At 46.8% G+C, this 25235-nt stretch overlaps 1 protein-coding gene across 1 annotated transcript in view; it reads left to right on the top strand.

Moving 5' to 3' along the window:
* The first annotated feature begins 1381 nt into the window (after positions 1–1381).
* Positions 1382–25235, top strand: part of Kank1 (KN motif and ankyrin repeat domains 1) — a 203411-nt gene continuing 179557 nt past the window's right edge. Inside the window, exon 1 of the mRNA XM_052762153.1 lies at positions 1382–1626. The gene's annotated coding sequence lies outside the window, so the exon portion shown is untranslated. The remainder of the gene's footprint in view (positions 1627–25235) is intronic.

Raw genomic sequence — 25235 nt, 5'->3', positions numbered from 1 at the left:
GGCACTAGGGCATGAGTGATGTGGGAGACCAGCTACTGAATCCAAGGGCCCTTTTAATCGATGCAGAAACTGAGGTCCCGAGGAGACAATGATTTGCTCTCTGAGAAAATGAGCATTCCGGACTGTCTTTGGCTTGTTCTAACCATCTGGCCTGGGGGAGGGGCAGCAGTTGGAGAATTCACAGGAGTGTTTCCTGGTGGATCAAGGAAGCTTTGATTCACAGCTTCTCTCCAGGGTGAGCCTTTCCCCACATAACCTCAGGCTCTTCTCTAAGCAGTTAACAGATAGTGAGATGTGGGTAAGGGCCACTCCGGCTGTGTCTGTGTGTTCTCGCACTCACGGGGGTTCAAAACCCTCCCATTCAGACAATCAGAGCCTCCACAGCCCGCGTTCTGTTTGTTTTGGTTACACCCGTTTTTTCATGTAGCCCAGGCTGGCCCGGAACTTGCTATGTAGCAGAGGATGACTGGAACCCCCTGATCCTTCTGCCTCCAGACTTGTGCCACCCCGACAGTTTTAACAGATTATTCGGCCTTCCTGTCCCTAACCACTTTCTTGAAAGAGGACTCGAGCCTCAGTCCCCAGCTCATCTCTTGTGGCTCTATTGTCCTTGCTCCAGATGGAGCTTTTAGGACAACTGACTTCTTTCTTGGACTCCACACCCTGGAGCCAGGCCGAGTCATCTAGGACGCCAGACAGGAATGCACTTAAGCCTCTGCGGCGTTCTGGTTAGCTGGAAGTTTCCAGTCCCTCCAAAGAGGTCCGGCTGAAGACTCGCAAACTCGAGTCCCCTACTCCATCCAGGTCCCCAAGTCAACTTCTTAACGGCACTGCACACAGGCGCTATTGGGGTGTTAACCTGCACCAGGCGCGCCCAGCTCCCCTGGTCGATAACTTGCACGCATCGAGGACCCTCCAGGAAAGGATGTCGTTCATTCCCGCGATTGGGAGGGTCGCGCCGGTGGGTAGGAACCAGAGGTGCGGAGGTGCGCCTGGGAGAGTCACGGCGGCGCGCAGGCGCACTGGGCTTTCCACGGCGGGCTCTTCGGTACAAAGAGCGCGCTAGGAGACTCTGGCCGACCTCCCGACCAGATAGATCCCCGGCCGGGCTGCCCCTGCCCTTGCGTCCCTGTACTCGGTGGCTCCAGGCAGCCGCGGTGAACTCATGCGCGGCGCTGCAGGATCCAGTTCCGCGCTCCCGGTGCAACTGGAGTTTGATTCTGGCGCTGCCCGAGGCCCCGCCCCGCGCTTCCCAGTCCCGCCCCGCCAGCCGCCCGCCCTGCGCCAGCTCCAGACCAGCCGCGCTGGAGGTGAGTAGTGGCAGTGCTGCGCTCCTGTCCCCTGCAGGGACGATCTGAGGCGCCTCGGCTCCGACCCTGTCCCGAGCCAGCCCGGTGCCCAGCCTCGCACTCTTGGTGCGTGCTGGCGCGCACGGCGACACTGGCCCTGGGATTGCCCTGGGGAGCTCTGTGGGGTTGCCTCGGCTAGCAGCCGCCTGGGATCACCGCTGGCGCTCGAAGGGGGCGGCGCCTCCCGACCCGGAGTGGGGCGCGCTGGCCTTTGAGTACCTTCCCGGCCTTTTGGAGTCGGGGTGCGATGCAGCGCCCTTTTCCGAGGCGTCTCGGGGTAAGATCGGTGGACCGTCTGCCTGGAGGGAGCGGCGCTTAGGACCCCTTTATCCTGGTCCTGGAGCGGCAGGTGGCCCTGGCTGGTGTTGCAGGGTCTGGGCGTGGGGGAGGGGTGGGGCGCGGCCTTCAGGGACCGCCCTAAGCTCAGTGACTAGCGTGGGTTCCTGAGGGCCTGCGGTGTCAGGTCCAGCAGGGCGGGTGGCAGCGTCCCGAGGCACACTTTGTTGCACAGGCACGTGGGGAACCCCGCGCTCCCGGGCCGCGGGGCTGGTGAGTCTCATCCCCTTCACCCGCTCCCCTTGCAACTTTCAAAGGCAACTTTTCGCGGGCGGTCCGGCCAGGAGCGGACTGCGCGCAGCTAGCTAGCTGACCCGGCGCAGGCCGTGTCGCTCGCTTTGACAACGTTCTGTGGCGTCCCCCAGCGCCGGCTTTCCGCACTTCTCCTCTCAGGGTCCGCTCATCTTAATAATGTATTGAATCAGACCGAGAGCCAGAGACTAATCAGGAATGCCGATCCCCCAGATCAGTGACCTTGGTTGTCACCTGGACTAGATGGGAACATAAGCCTCCTTGCTTATTATAGTTAATTTGTTCAAGTTGATTTTTTTATACGGTACTTAGTTGTTAATCTTGTTTCTCCTTTCGTACATCGCTCTCCAGTAAGTTGGTGGGTTCTTCCACGTTTAATCTATTTAAGCTTAATTTTAAAAGTTAAGATGTAATAAACATCACTATACCTTTTAAAATTCATGAGTCATTGGCTTTTAATATAATCATAAATTATGTCATCAACGCAAACCAGATTTTCATTGCCCCCCCCCCGCCCCCCCCCCCCCCACCTCCCCACAGAAACCTTAACCCTCATCCCCATCCCGGCCGTTCACTCTTTCTGCCTCCTTGGCCTTTCTCCCATTGTAAGGGGATAGATAATGAGAAGACACGTGATCAAACTTTGGCTGTTTTACTGTTAAATTTTGGGGAAGGTGCTGAGTCGGGCGGCTGCGGGTAAGTGTGGCAGTTGCTTGGGAAGATTAAAAAGGGTGAACATGGAGGAGTGTCTACCCGTGCAGTAGGAACGGGGAATTCATTTAGCCCCCGGCGTCCAGGAGGCCTTTTGATGATCTTTCTGAGTCCTGGGGTTGCCTCCTCCGTGGGTCGCTGTAGTTGACTGAGTTACTATAGCAAAAGTGAGTTCTGCGGGTGGTGGTGGGGCAGGACGTGGTGGGGCAGGACGGAGGGGACTGAAGGACTACAGAAAATCAGATAGCATGCAAGTGCACTAAGGAGAGATTAAAGCGGGGGGGGGGGGGGGCAATCTTCACTTTTAAAAGCAAGGGTTGTTTGTTTTTAGTCCTGGGGCTCCAACTCAGAGCCTCAACCATGTTAAATAAGTATTCTACCATTGGGCTCCATTCCCAGTGCCTAAAAGTACTTTTAAAGTGTTGCCCAAACTGTCTGGGAAGAAACTACAGGTATTGATACATCGAAAACTAGGTTAATTCTGTGAGTGCTGGAGATCATAGGATTCTCTTCCAGGGAAGAGAGAAGGGAAGGGTCTAGATGGGGAGAAGGCAAAGGTTTGGGGAGACAGTTCCTTTTAATGGCTGTGGAGTATTCTGTTGTGAGACTGTTCTACATTATCCATTTTAGGATTGTAACCGTTTCTAGTTTTTGTGGCAATTGAGACTTTGAATCTGCATACATGCATACATGTAGACACATGTACTGAGAATAGGAGTCAAGTTTGGGGTTCTAAGTTAGTGTTTGGATTAGATACTGTCAAGTAGATTTCCAAAGTATTTTTTTTTTAAGATTATACTTCTTTTTTTTTTTTTTGTTTGTTTGTTTTTGTTTTTTTTTTTCGAGACAGGGTTTCTCTGTGTAGCTTTGCGCCTTTCCTGGGACTCACTTGGTAGCCCAGGCTGGCCTCGAACTCACAGAGATCCACCTGCCTCTGCCTCCCGAGTGCTGGGATTAAAGGCGTGCGCCACCACCGCCCCGCAAGATTATACTTCTATCAGCAGTGTGCATGAGCTTTATATTGGCCTTAAACCACAATTAAACTTAAATAGAAGATTTGTAGCGATGTCCTGTTTGTTCATTTGAAGTCACAATTCTAATACGTTTGTAGTGTTTCTTAAACATTATATTTCAATAGTTTTGAAATATTGTTATTAAAATGTTATGAAACCTGTGTGTGTGTGTGTGTGTGTGTGTGTGTGTGTGTGTGTGTGTGTGTGTGTACTGACATAGGATCTCTTGTAGCCCAGGCTGGCCTCAAACTCAGCATCTAGCAGAGGATAGTCTTGAACTTCCAAGTGCTGGGATTGCAGAGATATGCTACTGTGTTCAGCTTAGGCACCGGGATGATTTGGGTGTGTGCTTTCATGTGACAATAATCACATATAATTCCCATTATTGGGAGTGTTTATTCTTTCCTTGGAATGGTGTGTGTGGCTGCAGAAATGATCTTTGTGGATAGTTTTTCTCTCATTCTTGGTTTAGTAATTGTGGCCTCTCCTTTGTGTCTCTGAATCCTTGTTGTATTGTCCCTGTAAAGCTGAGGGACCTCTGAACCTAGTATGGAATTGAGGAAAGACATCTTTAAGTTGCTAAAACAGCACTTCAGGAGGGTCTCTTGTGGGTTGAAATGCTATTTCTGAAGATAATAACTGAGGTTGACCCTGATATCTTCCTTCTAAATAGAGTAAATTGCAATTTCATTGAGCAGTCACGTTCAGTTTTTCTTTGTGCGATGCTTTGTTGCAAAGACTCCGAGCCCAGGGCTTTAGGAGACAAAACAAGGCTGTACCATAAAGTGGTTTGGTGTTTTTTATTGTCCAGAAAGAATATGTAAAAATTTAAAGTTGGGCAAAATTCCAGCTCAAGACAGGGCTTTATTTTTTATCTGCTTGGTGTTTGAGTTGAGTCAGGTTCTTCTCTTGTGGATGCTCAGGAGTGGTCTCAGAGCTGTCAGTCTTGGGCCGACCTTCAAGGGATCTCGGGGGAAGCGAGAGACCACTGAGCATCTCTAGGGAGGGGAGCGGTACAATGGGCAGGGCGGCGCTGTCGGCTTCTAGGACTGTAGAAGTGGTGCCGGATTCTTTGCTGTTCTTCAGGAAGATGGTAAATAACAGAGCCAACAGAAAGGCAGGGCAACACTCGGGTTTATAGGGAGAGAGCTGGTTCGTACCTGCACATCAGCACTCTCGGGGCTCCTTGTGAGGACCGGAGAGGCTGGGATCCGTGAGTGGCTGCTTCCTGTAGCTGGAGCTTGCAACTTCTTTTCTTTCCTGTTAGAATTCAGTGGAAATTTCCCTAATGGGAAAACTGGTGAGTAAGGTGATACCCTTAAGTTTGGTAAATAATAATTATATTTCTGTGCAGGGTCCTGATGGAGGAACCCTGAGCACGTAGCTAGTGGAGAGGCACAAAGGTACAGAGACAGAGTAGGAGGCAGGGGTTAGGCCTGTCTGCAGTGGGTTCCAGTAGTGGCTCGTTCTCAGAGGGTGTCATTGAATTGGGAGCAGGGAGCAGGAATCTGGGTGACAGGCAGGGACTGTACCTTGAGGTATGGAAGCTCAGGTAAGCAGGGCCGTATAAGTTAGGCACCAGTGATGCTGGACATGTGATGGGCGTTTAAATGACAGTTTGAGATTGCCATCTTTGTCCATGGACTTGTGACTGTCAAGCTTTCCTGCACATGTAAATAAATACTGTTGTTCTGAGCCCAGATCCCTGACTGGAATGTAGGATCTGTTTCTTACTCTGTGAACTCTGGTGAGTTACTGAACTGCTCTACGCTTCACTGTCCCTTCTGTGAAATGGGGTAAATAGGCCGAGTCTGTGGCATAGGCCTGTATTCCCAGAGACTCGGGATGTTGTACTGATCGTGAGTTCAAGGCCAGCCTGGGAGAGACACCTGTCTCCAAATAAAAAACAAAACAAAGCCACCCAGGGATAATAAACCGTCTTCTAGAGTTTGTGGTGAAGGTTATGTGACCTAAACTTACTCTGTGAATTGAGGCAGCCACAGGGCCTGCTCAGCAGCAAGAATGCCCAGCAGAGGAGGTGGGGCTCCATTTTAGCTATTTCTAAATTCTGAATTTTAAGGTCTCTAATTTTCACACTGCAATTAGGGCAGACAACAAAAAGTTTAAGACGAAAACTAAAACCCATCACTTCTCTCTGATCCCAGCTCAGCTGTGGTGTCTTTTTAAGGGTATAACATCTATTTCTGTTTTTAGGTGATTATTATTTTAAAAACAAAAACAACCTACCACAAAAGGTGGCTTAAGAATAGTTTGCTAGTCTTTACCGATTCTGTGGCAGGGTGATCCTGCAGAGGAAGTCACACTGCCTGGCTCCCAGCTGGGGACTGAGCTTCTCTGGAGGGTCTTGGTTATCAGAAGGAGGCCGGGCTCACAATTGACTACTGCTGGAGGACACACAAGATGACTTCATTTGTCTCCATGATGACTGAGCATGGTGGTCCCATGTGTTGGGCTTTGTAGATGCAGGGTGGGTTTCTCTCATGGGTTAGTCTGGAGTGTTCCAGAGAGGGAAGAAGGGAGGGAGGGCGAGATAGATAGATAGATAGATAGATAGATAGATAGATAGATAGATAGATAGTAATTTTAAACTAAGGAATTAAATTCTGGAGATAGCTAGTGTAAAATCTGCAGTGTGGGCTGACATATGTCACGTCAGGCTGGGCATGATATAGGTGAAAACTGAAGAAATGGACTGGAGAATGCCCATCCCCATCATGGATGATAATTTGATTTTCCAAGAGTTAGGTGACGCTCTCCTCCAAAAGCAGCCTGTGAATTCTCACTGAAAACCAACCGTACAGCGGGTAGCCCCACAAAGCAGGTGGAAACTCCCTTTACAACCCACTCTCAAAAGTTAGGTAGTGTCCCTTGCTTGTAACAGCTTCCCAGACTTCAAGGGACAGGATAAGAGCATCAAAGCATTTGCTACCTTATAAAAGAGCTGTTTGTCTTCTATATTTGATGTCACAGATTTGCACACACACACACCCCCTCCCCCTCATCCAGGATACAATGGAGTTGATATCACCACCCCGCTGGCTTCTTTCTTACAGTTTTATCTTGGCTAGCTTTAGTTCCTCTAGTTGTCTTTATATTTTAGGCAAAGCATTCCATCCTTTATGTGGCTCTGGTGATGTAGGGAGCCCAGGTTTGTTGACTGCCTTGTGTGTATGGGAGACAATGAAGGAAGAGAACAATGGAATTGGCTTGGGTGAGGGAGAGCTGACCTTGCTGCTCCTGTGAAACCACCCCCCTCCTTCCCCAGGCACTGGAGATGGTGCTGTCTTTGCCCAGGGCAGGTGGGGTCCTGAGAATAGCCAGCAGCACCACCTGATGGATTTTAATTCCCCCTTAGGCTTTTAAGCTTAGACCTGTTTGCTTTTTCCAGTCTTACGCTTTTCATTTAAATGATGGATGCTGGAAATGACATTCTCAATATGAAGACTCTTGGGACAGGCATAGCTCAAAGCGGTGTCTGTGGATGTGCGCACAGAAAGGCTTGTTAAGAGTAAGCATCCTCATGCTAATTTCATTACAGAAGCAATCGGTTCATTGGAAGTAATTCCAGTGTAGTGTCAGGAGCCCTGGAGCTCAGAAGAAGGTGGCTTTTTAAAAAAATTCATTTAGTTAATGGAGTTGGTCAGTGGAGCTTACACTAAGTCTCAGAAGACTCACTAATCCATGTTTGTATTAGCCGAGCCCCGAGGAGCATGGAACTGCTACTCTTGTTGGGTTGCATTGACACACTGCAGATAAAACCATTTCCAATGTTTCTTACAATATAAATGTTGGCTTGATTTGAGACAAGACTATAAACTCGTATTTGTTGATGTTTGTGTTTCAGTTTGAGTCTCTTGGCGAGAGGTTTTCTGTCTCTGTCTCGCTTTGCTTCTCTCTCTGCACCACCCCTCTCCCATTTGGTGACAGTCTCTTGTGTAGCCCAGACTGACGGCAAAACTGGAGATCCTCTTGCCTCAGCTTGCCGGGCCTGCCTTTTGTTTACTCTTTAAGGGACACCGGAGCAAGCACAGCGTCAGGCCTGAAAGCATTTTCTCCTTCACTTCCTCCTCTCTGTCTTTGTGTTCATCCCAACAGCCCGGCCCTTGGCTGTAAAGGCAGCAGCTGGTTGGGATCGCCTCTCCTTTATTACCAAACTCTCCCTCTTCCTTTCCCCAAGGAAGCCAGAGATCAAGCCGGCCATCTTTGTATTGTGGTCCCTTATTATCACTACGCTTATCTCTGATATCTAGATTAATTTGTCTGTTTTGAGTTTTATGTACGTAGTATCACAGAGTGTGACTTTCCATGCCTGGTTTTTCTCTCTGTTGTGTTCCTAAGATGAATCTCCCCTGTTGTATGGGGTTATGGGTTGTTCATGCTTGTTGCTGTTTTGTGTCCTATATTTTGGGTATCCTACTCTTTATCATCTTACTGTGGATGGCATGAGCTGGTTGCCCCTTTTGAGGCTAATATAAATAATGCTATCGTGATGACTCATCTTGGTTGCCCACTTGGTACACTTGGGAAGAGGGAACCTCAGCTGAGGAATTGCCTCCTCAGATTGCCCTGCAGATGTGTCTGTGGGTATTTTCTTGGTTGATAATTGATGGAGGAGGGTCCAACCCACTGTGGGCAGCACCATTCTTAGAGAGGTGGTCCTGGGTTGTAATGGGAAAGAAAAAAGAAATAAAAGGGAAAGGATATGACTGGTCCTGGGTTTTTGGCACCAAATGAATAAAAAAAAGAAATGAAAAGGGAAGGAAAGGAAAGACTGCTCTTAGGTATGGTGGAGGAGGATGTTTATTGCAGATGTGTGGGAGAGCATAGCCAGAGGCGGAGACAGAGACATCTGGGGGAGTCCAGAGTGAATATAACCAGACTGAGCTGTGCCGTGGGAGAAGAGGGGGGAGGGGGGAGGATAAGGGAGAGAGAGGAACTAGGTGCAGCAGCCAGGAGGCCCAAAGATACAAAGAGAGCAGCTAACTAAAATGGTTGGATTATATGGGGAAGGGCAGCCCAGCCCCCGGGCTGGAGAAGTTCAAGGTAGGGGGCAGGGTATGCTATCCTGGAGGGCCCTGTAACAAACAGGTAGGGACTGAGGGATGCTGGGAGGAACCTGGCCAGGTTCACTTTGATGTGTTAAATAAGGCACCTCAGCCATTTGTCCCAGCTTCTGAAGCTTAACAGGTTGTATAAGAAAGGTAGCTGAGCAAGCCAGAGGGGTGAGCCAGTAACCATGGTCTCTGCTTCAGTTCCTGCCTTCAGGTTCCTGCCCTGACTTCCCTCAGTGATGGACTGGTACCCGGAAGTGTAAGATGAAACAAACTCTTCCCACCCCAGTGTTTATCACACCAACAGAAAAGAAATTCGGACACTGTCGTGAAGCAGTTTTGTGCCATTTTTATTGTTGAACATACATGGACATCTGTTTTGGAAATATGTCTGGGAACAGAATGGTTGTTCCTGGAGTTGGACTGGCGTAGGACTTGCCGAAGTGGCTTTGCTGGTACCTGCTCCAGACATTGGTGTGTGAGCTCCAGCAGCCCCACTTTTATATTCTTGCCAATGTTTGCAATTGTCCACGGCCTTGTTTTAGCTGTGGAAGTGCATGCTATTGAATTTTCCAGACTTCTCATGAAGACAAGAACCCCAAAAGGTTCATATTCTTTTTATGTTTTAGCATGATGAAATAGAAACCAGAGCAGTTACAGAGTTCATCTAGAGCTGGGCATGGCAGAGGGGCCTGCACACGCAGCCTTTGGTGGGGTCCTGAGTTCTGGGCCAGTGACCCAACCAACCAGCCAACCACCAGGAGGCTTTGTATCAGTTATTTATGTCTGTTCCTCCATGCCACAAAACTCACCTTTTTTTTCCATTTTTTCAAGGGATTTATGTCTAATCGAAATTGAAAGATTAGGAATTTATTAGATAAACCCAGCTAATTCTGAGAGTATGATATGTTTGAGAGCTGATACTCATTATGATATTTCAACTTTTATATTGTACTAAATTAGTTCATTGATTTTTGCCTCCTGAGGTGACATTTTTTTGCAGGGGACAGTGTCTGAGTCCTGCTGTGGAATGGGTTAGGACAGAGAGGGAGGAGAAGGAGGGGAGGGGATAGGAGGAGGGAAGTAATGGAGATTCTTACAGAGGGTGGGGCTTGTCAGTCCAGGGTCAGGTGATAGTGTGAAGAATCCCAGGCATGGAGTATTTGATGCTGCTTGGAAAAAGAAGCGCGTTGCTGTAGGAATGTAACCTGTGGGGCAGAGAGCTTGGTGTGTGTGTGATTTATTTCCTGGTGACTGTTTTGGATTTACCCCTTCAATTTCAGGGCTCCTGTTTTGTCTTCTCCATTGATTTTGTTTGTTTGCTTACTTGTCTTCCCCCACCCCCCATAGTCCTGGCTGTCCTAGAACTCTCTTTGTAGACCAGGCCTGGCCTCGAATTTAGAGATCCACCTGCTTCTGCCTCCCGAGTGCTGGGATTAAAGGCTTGAGCTATCACTGCCTGGCTTCAGTTGATTCTTTTTAAGGACCTATGCCTCTTTAAGAGTGCCATACATGGGGCAGGAGAGGTGGCTCAGCAGTTTAGAGCAGCGGCTGCTCTTCTAGAGGACCCAGGTTCAATTCCCAGCACCCACATGGCAGCTCACAACTGTCTGTAACTCCAGTTCCAGTGCATCTGACACCTTCACACTAATACACATCAAATAAAGCTAAAAAAAAAAAAGGAGTGCCATGCACAGCTAGCATTTCAACTGGCTCTAATTCGTTCATGTATTCCCTTGGCCTTTGGAAATTAGTATGAGCAAGGCATGGATGCCTGTGATCTGAAATTCCTATGACATACTTGTAAGGACTGTCCCTGTTGCTTGGTGAGTGTGATTCCTAGACTATGTAAGAGGGAATCTTGGCTTCAACCTGGGGTGCAGAGTCAGATTTTTGTCTCTAGAGACGTCCCCTTGGCTTCCTTCAGAGCTAGGACTCAGGAGTGGGAATAGTTGGCTGAGCCCCTGTCAAGGAAAGGATGTTGGAGAGACACAGATGAAGGAAACATTAGCCCTGGCGGGCTTTCTGGGACATCAGAAGACGTTTAGATAGCCCACTGCGGATGGGACCTTCTGTGCATTGTTTTTGCCGGTTCCCCTGTGAGTTCGTGTCTTTTGGGAGGCCGTGGAGGGTAGTTATGGCTCCAGGACTGGGCCCCAGAATTGTTGGTGGTGCTGGGAATAACACGAACATAGGAAGGGAGGTGCTGGCCAGAGCCCCCGGCTCATGGCTGTGCAGGGAGGGAGAAGCTAGGCAGTCCCGAATAGGCATTTAGAAATATTTGTTAAAACACATTTGAGCTATTTTTTTTTTTTATCAGTAGCAGACATGCCTGAAGGTTCTGCTTTACTGGTCACCACTGTGGTGGGTCAGGCACTGGGTGGTAGGTACCTGTCCCTTGCCTGAGGAATCCCTTGTTTCTATCAGCTAGTCCTTACCATTTAAGATTTATTTATTTATTTTTTTTTAAATTTTTTTGGTTTTTCGAGACAGGGTTTCTCTGTGTAGCTTTGCGCCTTTCCTAGGATTCATTTGGTAGCCCAGGCTGGCCTCGAGCTCACAGAGATCCTCCCGAGTGCTGGGATTAAAGGCGTGTGCCACCACTGCCCGGCCCATTTAAGATTTATAGTTGTCCCAGTGAAGTGTGATCCTAGCCACCAAGCATGCTTCTGAACCCTTCTTGTGTTCTCTCATTCCTGTCCCCTCACCCCTTTCTCTGGTGAATTTAGAGCCACCAGGGAGCAAAGCATCATGTCCCTCCAGTTCAGGAGGATCTGGATCAGTTTTTTAGCAAAAAGAGAGACAGACATGTTTCATTTTGGGTTTCTTGTAGCCATCCTCAAGAAACAAAATTCCGGAGGGTGTTCCCCCAGGACACAGGAAAAGCCAACTGAAGGCCTTTGTGGCCCAGCCCCCAAGATCATTTTACCTGCTGGAGGATTCAAGAGTCTCACTGGGACACACAGTGTCTCTTTGATAGAGGGAAGGCTGTACCAGCAATTAACTTCTCAAGTGGCCCGTTGGAAAAGAAAAACAAAAACCCACTGAAAAATGGAGGACTTGGTGGCACATGCTTTTTTAATCTCAGTACTCGGGAGGCAGAGGCAGGCGTCTTCTCTGTGAGTTCAAGGCCAGCCTGGTCTACATAGCAAGTCCCTGCCTGCCAGAGCTGCTTCAGTGGGAAAAATTGTCACACCTGCTCCTGCACAGAAGCAAAGGAGGTCCTAAAGCTCAGGGGCCCTGGACTTTAGACAGTGTAGCAGTCATTTTCTTGGGAACTTTCAAAGAAAACATGTGGTGAGCTTCTGGCTTCACATCTAGTTTGCCCAGATACCCGAGCCTGCTGTGAATGTGCCCATCTGATGGAGCCCGGTCAGAGCCACTGTGGAGTTGTTGATTGAAGTTCCGATGACGCCTGTGGCATCAGATGTGACCCTTCTCTGTCCTTGACTCTCGGTTTGCTAGACCAGCATTTCTTCTCCAGCTTCTTCTCCTGTTGTCCAGCTCTTGGTTGAGAGGGTCTGGTTGGGTGTAAGGCAGGCACCTGGACCCTGGAGTCTCAACTCCACCCTTTCCTGCTGGACGTCTCTCCTTGGCTTTTCTGTGTTTGAACAAGAAGCTCAAAAAAACATCATGCTGATGGGTGTAAGTACAGTAAATTTGGAGTGAATACTGGGAGCACACAGGAAGGACAGCCAGACAGGGGGGAAGACCATTCCTGACCAAGACTCCCTAGAAAAATCTGAAGGGTTGACTTGTTTACTGCGGGGAAAGGGGCCACCCTCGCCAGCCCACCTGGACCAGGGAAGTAGAACTCTCGCAGGAAGTAACAAATGGAGGATGGTTTCCAGGGAGCCGGTCAGCCTCCTCTATTAATCTCTACCATCTCCCTATCTCTGAGCACTCTTAACCTACTTTGGCTTTTTCTGTCTGCAAAATGGGAGTGCTGAGGTCACCTCACAGTGGACCTGAGGGGATCAGTGAGGTAGTGGATTGTGGACCTCAGGCTCATAGGGAGCACTGAGGAGAAAGAGTGTCATTGCTGAGGAACTAACTGTTGAGGACACTGGTTCCTGGGGCCCTGGGTTGAGGAAAGATGAGATCTTTTCTTGGGCTATCCAAATTGATGCTTGGCACATCTTTTCTGAGATCTGTGGCAGCAGAATGGGGTTGGGGGAGGACAGTGGGGCTTGGACGGATGGGACATGGGACAACTGCAGGTTGAGCAGAAGCTTCGTGGGGCTTCCCAGGCCTGTGGTGTCAGCCATTCCTTGCTGGCAACAGTGTTCTAGAGTGTACGCATAAACGCAACTGATAGCTCTTGGCTCCCCTGCTTCCCTGTGGTTGGACCTGAAGTTTAAGGAGAACAGTGATTTGTAACATTTGTTCCTTTGGGGCTGACAGAGATAGCTTTCCATATTTCAGCCAAATGCAGTGTTCACCTGAGGAATCCCCGGGTCCTTTCTGGGCCACTGGAGAACACAGTGTCATCGGTTCTCACATGCATTAAAACAAACTTTGCCGCATCAGTACAAATTCAGAGTGTATAGCTTCTAGACCTGTCTAAATTATGTGAAGACAATTCCAGGAGAGTAAACAACAGAAAACTCAGGTTTTAAACTGAACAAGATGGCATTTGTAGTCATCAGGAGAATGCCTGTTAAGACGTTTGCAAACATAACGGTTGAAATTTAAAGCTAATGAATCCTGATGAATATTAGCAGAGATGTAGACATGCACTCTATTGTGTGCTGTTGATGAAAGTGTGAGTGAGTTTGCCCACTTTGGAAAGCTGTTTGGAAGTACCAGTTAGTGCTGAACACATTCTGTGAGTTGGCAACTACACTCATTTCCCTGAAAAGGTATGTATCCTCAACTCGATGAACATATACATTCCTCAAAAGCATTTGGGAGACTGTAAATGGCACTGATCAGAAACAATCCAAATGAGTCAAAGGTCGCTGTGGTGTAGATATACAGTGGAGTGTTACTCAGCATCAAACAAGAGAAAATGGCTGTTATCCAGAACGAGCCAAATGTATACATGCTACAAGAGAGATAGTCAGACACAGCTACCCGTTCTGTGACTTCCTTTGTACAAAGCTCAGAACTAGACAGAAGCAGCCCAGATGACGGAAGCCAGGACGGGGCAGCCCGGAGCAGGGAAGGACTGAGGGAGGGTGGGCAATGTCCAGTCATGGTGCTCTTCCCTGTCTCCGATCTAGGTGTTGACAGGTGTTTTCCTTTGTAAGAATTCATCAAGATATGCATTTATTGAAGCGTTAGTTTATTTCATTATGCTAACTTTCATTTTTAAGACATACAAATCAGTTTTTTTGTTTAAAAAGTATAAAATCATTTTGATTTATTTTAAAGGTAATTTGTAAAAAGGAAAACCTAAGTGGTTTAAACAGACTGGATTCTGGACAAACATCTGTGAGACAGTGCTGGCCAGTTTTATATCAACTTAACACAAGCTGTAGTCATCTGAGAGGAGGGAGCCTCAACTGAGAAAATGCCTCTGTAAGATCAGGATGTAGGGCATTTTCTTAATTTGTGACTGATATGGGAGGGCCCAGTCCATTGTGGGTGGGTCTATCCCTAGGCTGATGGCCCTGGGTTCTATAAGAAAGCAGGCTGAGCAAGCCATGAGGAGCAAACCCTTGAGCAGCACACCCTCCATGGCCTCTGCATCAGCTCCTGCCTCCAGGTTCCTGCCCTGCTTGAGTTTCTGTCCTGCCTTCCTTCAATGATGGACTACAATGTGGAAATGTATGCCAAATAAACCCTTTCCTCCCCAAGTTGCTTATGGTCGTGGTGTTTCATTGTAGCAATAGAAACTTTAACTAAGAGATCAAGTAATAGTTATCAAGGTTTTTTTTTTTTTTTTTGGTTTTTCATCAAGTTTTTTTTAATTGGTATTTGAAAAAACGGTTCAGATATTCAGGCCTCGGTCAGATTTCCAGGCAGCCACTAAGACTTAAGGAGTCAAGCCAAACCAGGTACTTCAAAAGATTTCTACTTCTCATCACATTGGCAGACAGTTACATTTCCTGGTATTGCCAGGAGCCTGGCCTGCCAGTTAAGTTTATAACTGCGATTCTTGTTTTATCCCCCACCAGTTAGACATTAATTACACACCTGTGCAAAGACTGGCTGGCCGGTGTCTTCTGTGAACTCACTGTTGTTTTCCTGAAGGTCTTCTAAAGGTCAGCCAAACCAGTAGCTCCGTTCTTGTCCCCTTGTGCCCCAGAGCAGCTGTGCGGAGGGTAAAAACTTAAAATGGGAAAAGGCAGACGTGATTTTCTGTGTGTTTTGTCTTCGGTCTGAACATTCTCCAACAGTAAAGCCTGTCTATCTGCCCACTCCTTCAGACAGCTCTCGGTGGTGATTCCTCTCCTGGTCCGTACGTTGGTTTCAAGAATGAAGTGGTTGTATCATTTGGCCTTAGACAGTGGCTTAAACCTTTTATATTACATGACAGTGAGAGCTCTGTTGCAGGGAACTTTTTTGCTTTAGGTCTGAACTGAACAGACCACCATGCCCACCCTGAGACATAGTCTAGTGGTAGAGAGAAAGGAAGGAAGTGACTCTCATGCCTGTTTGTGGATCCATTCCACTTACTCTCAGTGGGTGGAAGCCAGCCACATGGCCAAGCTGGCCAACAGGAGGAGGTGGGAGTATAATTAATTCTTCCATCTGGGAATATTGTACATCATGTAACGATGGGAGAGGTATAACCTTCTTCCAGGAGGGCAGCAAATAATTGCAAACAATGTAATCTCCCATAATAGAAATCTATATTTAATTCAGAAAGGTTTAATGACCTCTATGGCAATGCTGAAACTGTTTTTAGAACTGATTAAAGTGCATTCTGAGTTTCATTTGGAAAAGGTTAGGCCTCAGAAGTCTCCCTAGATTTGGAAAACAAGGACTACTCTTCGGACGGGACTGATTAATCTTTCATGAGCTGGCGAGCTGTACCCACAGCTTGGTAACTTTCCATTCATTGTTACTAAGAGCTCAGATCTGCATTTGAACCAAGAAATCATATTTCTTAGGACTAGAAATGTAATTCAGTGGCATACTGACTTAACATGTACAAGTCCCTCTGTTCACTCACTCCGCCCCCCACCCCCGGCAAAAGAAAAACCAACCATAATTATATTTGTTATTCTCTTGGCTTTCATGTCTGGATTTTTCACATGCTCTATCATATGAGTCAAGTAATCTTGTTTAATTATCTATATTGATATGGTTCTGCCGTCATTCGCTAGCTAGAGGTAGAGAGTGCTTTCAAGGGAAGGATAGAAATGGAAGCTGGGAGATACATTAATGGAGCACTCACTGCTCATGCACAAGACCAGGGTTCAGTTCCCAGCACCCACATGACAGCAGACAATCCACATTGGGCATGATTTCTCACTTCTAAAATTTCTCACTTCTTCTAGCCTGAGAATATCATCTTAGGCAAATGCACACACACACACATACACACACACACACACACACACACACACACACACACACACAACACATATACACACACATACATACACATACACACAAACACACACTTGTGTGTGTGTGTGGTACCTTTTGATGAAAATGGCATTCTTTAGGACCTAATAAATCTGCCCTGACAGTCTTCTTTAAAAAACAAGATTTCTAACAGAACCCCTGTCCCCTGTGGTTGCTTGACCCGAGCCATGGCCAGCCCCACCACATTTTTGGTCAGTGCTGATAGCCAGCCCTTGGGCTGTGTCTCCTCCTGTGATGTATGCAGACAGAGTTCCAAGGACTGCAGAAAACTTGCAGAGCACTGGAGAGAGAGACAATTTGGTTTTGAAGGGTCCTGCTTTCACAGAATTACTCCGGGATGTCAGGGTGGTGACCGCACATGCCATCATGACACCGTGGCAGGTCCACGTACAGGGAGAACTCTGTGGGTGAGAACTTCGTCCTAAAGTGCCCGGCTGCTGGCAATTTGACTGCAGCAAATGCAGGATGAGCATAAACACTTCCCAGGTTTCTGTCTTGCTGCCAAGGCTGAATGGTTGGAGGGTAGCGTGTAGCTTAGGACAGGGAAAGTTGGTGCGAGCATCATGGATGCTGTGGAGTGTTCTGTCCAAGCATGGCAAGACCAGAGAGAAGATCACCACTACCAACGTTGCTGACTCTCATACTTGAGGCTTGTGTGCATCTTCCAGTGACATCAGGCTGTTCCTCCCTTAGCTCACAAGGGTGCCCCTCCATCCCACCTGCTCGAAACATCTCGTTATCTTCGTGCTCTCCCTATGGAGCTCTTTAGGGTCTGTATTTTCCTTATTCCCCTCAAAATCTGGCTGGATCTCAGAGTTAAGTTTATGATTATGAAAATAAAACTAAGAACAAAAAGTTGCTGAAACAGTCTTTACTAGGGGCTTTCTACTTTGCCATTTTAAAAATGAGAAACCATGCCCAACGTGGATGATTGTCTGCTGTCGTGTGGGTGCTGGGAACTGAACCCTGGTCTTCTGCAAGAGCAGTGAGTGCTCTTAACTGCTCAGCCATCTTTTCAGCCATTTGTTGTTAGAACTATTAAATAACTTTAGGAAAGGTATGGTGGATAAGAATTCAAGTCTAATCACCAAAAGGGAGCCTAGGTGTAGTAGAGAGCTGTGCATGCCTCAGCTTAGCTGGTTTTCTTTCAACTTTTCTCAAGTCTTCTAAAACAGCGCTAGGAATATGCTGGTTCTCTGCCTCCTTCCCTTGGGTTGAATATGCTCAGATAGACATTTACACCCTTGTAAACTGCCATTGCTGCCTTCTTTGGTTAGCTGTTTCACAATTCTTGCTTCTTAAACCTAAAGCCCTTAATTTCAGACAGAATATCTTTTCAAGTATTTCTTGCCACAGTTCTGTAAAAGCAATAGTTAGCTAAAACTTGAAAGGATTACCTTCTATGTGCTGTGTGCATCCTGGGCACGTAAGAAACCCTAACAGGGTTTGCACACATGACTTGTGTGGGAGGTACCCAAAGTGTAGAGTAAACATCCTTCTGGACCTTGTTTTTCTCTTGAAATCCCTTGAAGGAGGGATTGCTTTGAATTGGGGAATCCCTGCAAGTTCTGATCCATGGGTGCATATAAAAACTGGTAGTAGTATTTCACGTTCCTGAGTTGCCTGTCTTGGTGCTAGTGACTCTAGTGGGTGTACTGTACTTCCTTCTATGTAAGTAGGTGGCTGATTTTAGGCACTGTGACTGACGGGACCACAGGGGTGGGGTTAGTGTCCCTGCAGCCCTGGTGACTGCATTTCTCTTAGAACTGGGACCGGGGATTTCAAGTCAACGCTTAGTCAAAATATACACCTAGTATTTTATCACATCGGATTTTACCCAAAGGATTAGTACTTTTTTTTTAATTATGTTCACCTATAGCCATTAGGCTCTTACAAATTATGTTTTCTGCTTAAGATGTTTTTAATTAAGTTCTGCCTGCAAACCCACACCTCTCCCCAATTCCACCTCTCAAGAATGAGGTTTGGAAAAAACAAAGGATTGAGGATTCTGGTTTATTTTGTGATCTTAGTCATTTCAGAACTGATAAAAATTGATGGTGTTAATGAGAAAGCCCGAGAAATGCTGAACTCTTCAAGGAGTATGACTGACTCTCCTGGTGTTGTCTCCAAATGCTTCTCCCAGTGAATGAGCCTGCAGGCCATGGCTGTGTCCTGACCCACGAGTAGGAGTTGGTAGCCAGTTGGTAGGCAGCGCCAGCAGCAGTGACCCAGAAACCTCCGGCTATTCTTAGCTGCTACTTGAAAGGCAGCTGCTATTATTGGGGCAGTACAGATAAAGCTACTCCTTGGTTCTTGTTTGTTGTAAAGAAAAAAATAACAGCAACAAAAGCCCCCAAACTGGAATATTATATCTGTAAAAAGTTTTAGCAATGGATTATTCATGTATGTTTGCATACTTTGTTTATTTATTGAGGCATGATGTCACCGTGGCCTCGAACTTGCTATGTTGTTGAGGGTGACCTAGAACTCCTGATCTACCTGCTTCAACCTCCCAAGAGCTAGAATTAGAATCATGCACCACCACACATAGCTTATGCAGTGTTGAAAATGGATCTCAGGGCTTCGTTCACCCTGGGCAAGCACTCTACTAACTGATCTACAGCTCTCGCTCACGTTTCCGCACTTTAACGTTTCTAAAAAGACAAGCTCTCCAAAGGCTTTATAAAACCTTCGTCACCCCAATCCCTTCCCCTTTGAGGAACTGTTTGCAAATCTCTTGCCTTTCTTCCTTGTCATTAAACCACAGACTATGCTGCTGCTTTGCTGGCTTAGACTCATGAAGATGGCAGATTTTTGTTTTTGTTTTTTTTCATGTATGTTTGTGTGGCATCTGAGTGTGCATATGTGTTTGTGTGTGTGTAGGCCAGAGGTTAACACTGGGCACCTTCCTTGAGTGCTGTCTACTTTATTTAGTTTTTAGTATGAGTGTTTTGCATGCATTTGTGTGTACCATCTGTATGCCTGGTGACCTTAGAGGTCAGAAGAGGGTGTCAGATACCCTGGATTGGGAATCATGGTTGTTCATGAATCACCTTGTGGGTGCTGAAAAGATCAACAAGTGCTCTTAACCATTGAGCCATCTCTCCAGCCCCAGTCTGCTTTATTTTTTGAGACAGGGTCTCTCACTGATTTGACAAACTAGTTCTCCCACAAGCTCCAGGTCTCCTCCTTTGTTTCTCTGTCTCTCCAGTGTCTAACTTTTTTTTTTTTTTTTTTTTTTTTTTTTTTTTTTTTTTGGTTTTTCGAGACAGGGTTTCTCTGTGTAGCTTTGCGCCTGTCCTGGAACTCACTTGGTAGCCCAGGCTGGCCTCAAACTCACAGAGATCCGCCTGGCTCTGCCTCCCGAGTGCTGGGATTAAAGGCGTGCGCCACCACCGCCCGGCCTGTGTCTAACTTTTTAATGTGGGCCCTAGGGGTCCAAATCAGGTCTTCATGCTTGAGTGACAAACACTTAATTGACTGAACTATCTCCCCAGTCCCTAAATGGTAGTTTCTTGAGAAAGTGTTCTGGGCTGTCCTTTCTTAATTAAAACAAACAACAAACAAACAAAAACAAAACTCGGGATGCTATTTATTGAAGTTACTCTGTGGAAGAAGACGAAGACATAGCTTGTAACTTTTCAGGGTGGCGGAAGAATGGCTTAGTGAGTAAGAGCACCAACTGTGCAAGTGTGAGGACCTGGGTTCAAATCCCAGAACCTACATACAAGCCAGATATGGCTGAATGTGCCTTAATCCCCCCTGGGGAATGGAGACAGGAGGGTCCTGAGGGTTGGTAGCCAGCCAGCCTAGCTGAATGGTGAGACCCTGTCTCAAGGTTGGAAATGTAAAGAGCTGCAGAGGGGAGTTCCCTGCATCCTGCTCTGCAGCCCCGTTTGCTCACGCTGGCTGCGTACACACCATCTTCCTCAGGTGTGCACACCACACACGTGCACACACCACACACGTGCACACACCACACACAGGCACACACCACACACATGCACACACCACACACATGCACACACCACACACATGCACACACCACACACATGCACCACACACGTGCACACACCACACACAGGCACACACCACACACAGGCACACACCACACACATGCACACACCACACACATGCACACACCACACACGTGCACACCACACACGTGCACACATCACACACACACGTGCACACACCACACACATGCACACACCACACACGTGCACACACCACACACATGCACACACCACACACAGGCACACACCACACACAGGCACACACCACACACGTGCACACACCACACACGTGCACATACCACACACGTGCACATACCACACATGTGCACACACCACACACGTGCACACACCACACACATGCACACACCACACACATGCACACACCACACACAGGCACACACCACACACGTGCACACACCACACACGTGCACACACCACACACATGCACTGTTGCCCCTCAGAACCATGAACCCTCAAGGACTACCTTTTTTATGGGCGGGGATAAAGAAAGTGGGATTTTCTTTTCATTCTTTTGGTGAACTTTTTAAAACTCTTGGTCCCAAGAATCATGAATGACACTTTTTATTCATTTTTCTGGGAATACAGAAGCAGAAGTTATTTTAGTTTCTGGAACATTTATTCTCTCTCACAGTCCCATCCCCCCTTAGGATTCTCTTCATCACATTCCTGTTTTCAAGTGTTAGCCCTTCAAGAGCAATCCTCTGAGCTTTTTACCACTTTTCTCTTTCCTGATTTTTGTCTCGGTTTTAAAAATCCATTTTTTTCTTATGAATTGCCTCAGCTTTACTTGACTGTTCTGTTGGATTAAAAAATGATTTTCAAGCCGGGCGGTGGTGGCGCACGCCTTTAATCCCAGCACTCGGGAGGCAGAGCCAGGTGGATCTCTGTGAGTTCGAGGCCAGCCTGGGCTACCACGTGAGTCCCAGGAAAGGCGCAAAGCTACACAGAGAAACCCTGTCTCGAAAAACCAAAAAAAAAAAAAAAAAAAAAAGATTTTCAAATGACTAATACATGGTTCACAGATAAAAGTTCTAAGTGTAATGAAGAGGCTCCCCTCACCCATCCTCAGGTCACCTGCTCATTGACCACCTTGATTACAGCAGCACAGTATTTTTTTAATTGAACACCCCTGACTCTTTTTAATCTGCTTCCCCTTGATCTCGCTTATCCCACGAGGCTGAAGGAGACAGCCTTGCGTGTGTATTGTTCTGCTCACGTGATGAATGCGGTGTTGGCAGGCGACAGGATGCATGTATTAGTCCTTGGGGGGTTGCGCCACTGCTTTCCACTAAAGCTGGGCTGGCCCCCTCCAGTGAGGTGCAGACACCGCCATTTCTCTGGAAGTTTAAATTTTTTATATGAAAACATGGCATCTCAAGTGGTTTTAATTTGTAGCTCATTTCGGAGGTTGAGTGTCTTTCCATGAGCCCATAATTGCCGTCTGTGTTTACCTGACTCTGAACCGTTAGTCTTTCACTACTGGGCTGTTGGGTATCCGACTGTATCACTTTGATTGTGTCGCTTTGTGTGCACTGGAAACAAACCCCTTTTCTGTGAAAACAACAAGTCATTCTTTTTGTTTTTTAACTTATTTATATGCATTGGTGTTTTACCTGCATGTATGTCTGTATGAGGATGTTGGATTCCCTGGAACTGGAGTTACATATAGTTGTGAGCTGCAATGTGGGTGCTGGGAATCGAACCCGGGTCCTCTGGAAGAGCAGCTACTGCTCATAACTGCTGAGCCATCTCTCCAGCCCCTCATGTGTGAAAATAATGAGCCATTCCCAGTCTATCCCTCATCTTTTAACTTAGATTGCATTGTATTTTCTCATGGAATTTGTCAGCTGCTTATTTTTAGTTCTTTAGATCGAGTGTCATAAAAGAAAAACAATCCTTTTTTTTTTTTTTTTTTTTTTTTAAAGTTTTTAGATAGGATCTCAATATGCAGCCTGGCTGGCCTGGAACTTGCTGTGTAGACCAGGCTAACCTTAAACTCACAGGACCCTGCCTGCCCTTGCCCCTCTAGTGCAGGGATTGAAGGTGTAAAACCCCATGCCCGGCTGTTTTTTTTTTATTGTCCAGGAAGGGTGTCTTCTGCTGTGTCTATGATATGAGGGGCTTTTGTTTGGTTGTGGTGGTTTGTGTTTTGGTGGTCAGGATGGAGCCAGGGCTTTGGAGGAGGTAGGTAAATAAGTGCTTGGCTGCTCAGGTCCACCTCCAGCCCCAGTTTTTAGTTTCATTAATAAAATTGCTGTTCCATTTCGAACTTGTTTAGGTAAGTAGGATCCTAGTTTACTTTTTTTCCGCTTCCTAATATTTATTGTTCCCCCAACTATTTAGTAATCCATTTCCCACCTTGTCTGGCAGTGACATCTTCATGATGTGCCGAGTGGTACACGTGTCCGACCCTCTGTCCTCAGTTTTCTGTTCTATTGGTTTGCCTGGATGTTCCTGTTTTAATCCTAACAGTGTTCCAAATTTGTTCAGAATATTTGTTTGTTAGGGAGGATGGAGTTTATTTTTATGTATTTGACTGTTGATATTAACCTTCAGTTTTATATTGGCATTTAAGCCTGAGTCACATATCACTTAAAGGAAACCACTCAGAGTTTATGTAACTTGAAAGTCTGATGACCTGGGCTGACAGAGGTCAGGATTTAACCCAAGGCTTGCCTTCCTTCCTTTTCCTCCTTCTCTCTCTCTCTCTCTCTCTCTCTTTCTCTCTCTCTCTCTCTCTCTCTCTCTCTCTCTCTCTCTCTCTCTCTCTCTCCCCTCTGTCTGTCTGCCTGTCTGTGTGGGAAGCATGTTATCATAGCACAGGTAAGACATACTTAATTATTCCCCTTTGGGATCAAGGTTGGCTTATGTATAAGAACACTCTAGAAGAATGAGTAAAAAAACCAGTTGCAAAGCAAACCCTTTAGATGGAGGCATGAGTTGGGGTAACTCTGTCATTTGAGATGAACTCAGGCGATGACTGTACAGAGTCAGTGGTGACCTGGAGGATGGGAGTCTCAGGTTTAGCTTCCGTTTTTATGAGATGGAAAGAGACTGCTGTGAGCTGAAGACTGATTCGTTCTGAATCACTTTGGCCCTTGGTGTGCTGAAGCAGTCCATAAAATGTAGAATCACTGCCACGCGTGTGGGGAGACCTGCTGTGTCTTACGACACTAGAGGGAAGTGTGTTGTTGGGGTGTTTGAGAGACTGAGGCAGGAAGGTCCCAAGTTTGAGGTCATCCTGGGCTACATGGTGACATTCTATCTCAACAAAACAAAAACAAAAGAATAAACAAAACCTCAGTAGTTCAATATAAACACAGATGTGGAGCAATTATGGATTGGGTTGTAAATAATTGGAGTATGCCAAGCTTGGGCTCTGTTTAGGCATATGCTGTTCTCTCTCTCTCTCTCTCTCTCTCTCTCTCTCTCTCTCTCTCTCTCTCTCTGTGTGTGTGTGTGTGTGTGTGTGTGTGTGTGTGTGTGTGTGTGTGTGTATGTTGGTGTTTAGTGGCTCAATAGCTTCTTTTCCCTTTTTGCTTGTATGTGTGTGGTATGCAAGCTAATGTATAAGTATATTTACTGTATATGGGTCTCTGTGTGTGTGTGTGTGTGTGTGTGTGTGTGTGTGTTTTCATTTAGTGGCTCAATAGCATTTGTTTTTGTTTTTGTTTTCTTTTTTCATGTATGTGTGTGGTATGCACATATATGTATAGGTATATTTACTGTATATGAGTGTATGTGTACTTATATGTATGGAGGCCAGAGGCTGGCATTGTGAGTATTCTCTACCTTACATATTGAGACAAGGTCTTTTTCTATTTTAACCAGTTTCCTTCTTTTTTCCTTTCTTCATTCCTTAGTTCATTCGTTCATTCGTTTGTTCCTTCCTTCCTTTCTCCCTCCCTTCCTCCCTTCTCTCTCTCCCTCCCTCCCTTCCCTCTCTCCCTCTCCTCCCCTCCCTCCCCTCCCATCCCTTCCCTTCTCTCCTTCCTTAATTCCTTCCTTCCTTCCTTCCTTCCTTCCTTCCTTCCTTCCTTCCTTCCTTCCTTCCTTCCTGTGGTACTAAGGATAGAACCCAGGACTCACACATGCTAGGCACTGTCCGTGGACCTATGCCCCTAGCTCCGTTTTTAAGCATTGTAACTGTCGGGCCACAGTATCTGACACAGTCATATCATTACGTGACCAGCATCAGCATCCCTGTCCATCGCCTCTTCATCTTCTTAAACAGAAGCTGTGTCTCGCTAAACTCTTAACTCACCTTACCTCTTCCCCACAGGCAGGCACGGGTGACACCTAGTCTGCTTTCCTGTAATTGTTTTATTTAGATGTAGAATTAATACTCAGGAGTTTTAACCTTCTGTGTAAAAGTCTTCACCAAGCTGCCAGACCTTGGGTTTTTTGGAACGTCTTGAAAGGGGATGAAGCTTGCATTGTGGAGCATCACACTTCCAGGTCTCTGGAATATAGATCAAAGCTTTTCTTAGAGTAGCATCACAGTCAGCTTGTCTTTCATATTTCTTGGCCACGGAGCTTAACCGGCTCCTGAGTTACGATAAAGTACGTGTACGCAGCTGCAGGAGGTGGCAGGGAGGTGGCTGTGCTCTCAGGCAGGGTGGCTTGTAGAAGATAATGGGGCATCTGGCACCACGTCCTTGCTGGTCAGAACAGTTTTGGAACTGGATTTTGTCCTGCATGGATGGTCCTCTTTGAAGAGGGAGGCCTTCTGGATATTTGCATTACTTTGACGTCAGCGCCATGGAGATACTGTGACTTATTGCCAGTCAGAAGCAGGCCTGATTGTGTGAAGGTTTCTTAGGTAGGAACAAAGGTTGCTAGGAAAAAAAAAGAAAGAGAGAGGTTGTGACAATCATTTATTTTGCCAGTAAAATTTGTTGAGCCCTGAGGGCGGTTTGGAGG

The sequence above is a fragment of the Peromyscus californicus genome, unplaced genomic scaffold (assembly GCF_007827085.1).
Source record: "Peromyscus californicus insignis strain IS unplaced genomic scaffold, ASM782708v3 Scaffold_4__1_contigs__length_199733344, whole genome shotgun sequence".
Taxonomy (NCBI): Eukaryota; Metazoa; Chordata; class Mammalia; order Rodentia; family Cricetidae; genus Peromyscus; species Peromyscus californicus.
This window is presented reverse-complemented; position numbering and strand designations above follow the sequence as displayed.